This window comes from Penaeus monodon, chromosome 10 (assembly GCF_015228065.2).
Source record: "Penaeus monodon isolate SGIC_2016 chromosome 10, NSTDA_Pmon_1, whole genome shotgun sequence".
Classification (NCBI taxonomy): Eukaryota; Metazoa; Arthropoda; class Malacostraca; order Decapoda; family Penaeidae; genus Penaeus; species Penaeus monodon.
In genome coordinates, this window is record NC_051395.1 from 46,090,836 (window position 1) to 46,093,335 (window position 2,500).

A 2,500-nucleotide genomic window follows, 5' to 3' on the forward strand; every position below is an offset into this window, starting at 1 on the left:
ACACGTCTATCAAGGTGAAGCCGCTTTTCTGAAGCAAACGTAAGTTATAAAGTTATAAATATCAGTTCTCTCTTGTCTTCTGTCTTCCCCTTCATCATTTTCTGTTTCTCTGTCTGTCTTTGCCTCTGTCTGCATGCCTCATAATATCTGTCTGTCTGTCTGTCTGTCTGTCTGTCTTTCTGTCTCTCTGTCTCTCTGTCTGTCGTCTCTCCCTCCTTCCCTTCCTCCCCTCCCTCCCTCCCTTCCTCTCCCTCCCTCCCTTCCTTCCTTCCTCTCCCTCCCTCTCCCTCTCAACCTCTCTCCCTCCCTTCCTCTCTCCCTCTCCCTTCCTCCCTTCCCTCCCTCTCAACCTCCCTCCTCCCTCCCTCCCTTCCCCTCCCTCCCTCCCTCCCTCCCTCCCTTCCTCCCTCTCTCTCCCTCCGCTTCCTCCCTCTTTCTCCTCCCCCCTTCCCCCCCTCCCCCCCTCAACCTCTCCCCTTCTCTCTCTCTCTCCCGTTGCCGTAGTAACATGTAATATTTGTAACGTTACCTTCACGCGAGTTACATCCTGGTGCGGCTTCTGGTCCTGGTGATCGTGTTGTTACTCACTGTCAGGGAAGGTCCTTTGAGGAATTATTGTTTACGTGTATTTAACGTAATTTTTTAAAAAAGTATAGTGTTAATTTTAGTGTTTTTTGTGTTTATTGTTTATGTTTATTATTTGTGTTAATTTTTTTATGTTTGTTGTGTTTATTTTTTTTTTTTTTGTGTTTATTTATTGTTTTGCGTTTCATGTTTATTTGTGTTGTATTTATTATTTTATATATTTTTTTGTGTGCTAGGTTTGTTTTTTTTGTTGTTTTGTTGTCGTTTTTGCTTTTGTCTTGATTTTTTAAAATTGTTGTGATCGGTTTTGTTATTGCTTTCGTTTTTACACTCTTCGTTGTTCTTGTTGTTGTGTTGTTGGTGGTGGCTATGGTGATGGTGATGGTGATGATGGTGATGATGATGATGATGGTGATTATGATGATGGTGATGGTGATGATGGTGATGGTGATGATGATGATCGGGGGGGGGAGAGGGGAGTTTGGTTGGTTGCTCGTTGATATTGACATTGTTGTAGTTTGGAGAAGTGTTAATTGCAATGCTTTCCGATTAAATTACGGAGCTAGAATTAAATGAAGTCGATAAAGTTTTTAAAAATTATAGTTTACATATATAAATGTTCACAACCATTCATTTCAATTCTTTCGCTGGTCTTGTTCCCTCCCTCCCTTCCCCTCCCTCACCCCCTTCTTCTCATCTCTCTTCGCTCTCTCTCTTCTCTCTCTCTCTCTCTCTCTCTCCTCTCCTCTCTCTCTCTCTCTTCTCTCTCTCTCTCTCTCTCTCTCTCTCTCTCTCCTCCTCTCTCTCTCCTCTCTCTCTCTCCCCTCTCTCTCTCTCTCTCTCTCTCTCTCTCTCTCTCTCTCTCTCTCTCTCTCTCTCTCTCTCTCTCCCTCCCTCCCTCTCCCTCCTCCTCCTCCCTCCCTCCCTCCCTCCCTCTCTCAGTGTTCCCAGAACATTTCCTTAGATGTTAGCTGATGAGGAATCGCCATTTGTACTGAGAGCGAGGTGATTTCTCGGCCAAATTTACAACCTCACAAGCATTCCCACAGGCGGGTGGGAATGCTTGTGAAATCTTTCAGTATTGCAATTTGCGGTTGGTGTTGCAGCCTTGTGCGTGCGCGTGTGTGCGATGTGTGGTGTTTTCGTCGTTGTTAAGGGCGCGCGGGTATTGTGGCATTTTGTCTTCGGTTGGTATCATTAGCTTCTTTATATCTCGTTGTTATTTTCTTTCCTGTAGTTTTTATTTTTGGTGTTACCTTGTGTTCGGTGTTGGTACTGTTGCGCATGGTATTAATGGTATCAATGGTAATGTTGTTCGATGGTATTAAGGGTAGTGTTGTTGTTGTTGTAATTCATGGTGTTAATGGTATTACTATTGGTACTCTGATTCATGGTATTAATAATATTATTGTTGGTACTGATTCCGTGGTGTTAATGGTATTATTAAATTTTACTGTAATTTTTGGTATTATTAGAGTTATTGCTATTGTTATTGTTATTAGTGTTGTTATTATTACTGGTATTGTTATTATAGGACCTTATTTTGTTAATATAGTATTGTTGATTCGTATTGTTATTTGTGTTGCTATTATTGCTGTTGCTGTTTATTAACGGATGGAAGAAGATGGTTAAGATGTGAATGAAGATGAAATGGGAAAATTCAATGAAAAAGAAGGAATGTTTTCGTTCCTAATCCAGGGAGGGAAAATCTCCGTAAATAATCTGATATGTTTTTTTTTTTTCTTTCTTTTTTTTTCTTTTTTTAATGGATTAAGGCTTGTCTTGATTGGATCTCCTCTCCCTTCCATCCTTCCTCCACCCACTGCATCGCCTCCACTTACTCCAACACTCCACTTCCTCTAACATTCCACTTCCTCCAACATCCCACATACTCCAACATTCCACTTCCTCCAAC

General features: G+C 41.8%; 1 protein-coding gene across 1 annotated transcript in view; it reads left to right on the forward strand.

Annotated features, from left to right (window-relative positions):
* LOC119578084 (alpha-1,3-mannosyl-glycoprotein 4-beta-N-acetylglucosaminyltransferase B-like) overlaps positions 1-2,500 on the forward strand; it is a gene marked incomplete in the record, with an annotated part of 154,663 nt that overhangs the window by 53,792 nt on the left and 98,371 nt on the right. The window contains 1 exon segment of the mRNA XM_037925808.1: positions 1-39. This exon segment is cut by the window's left edge and continues 3 nt beyond it.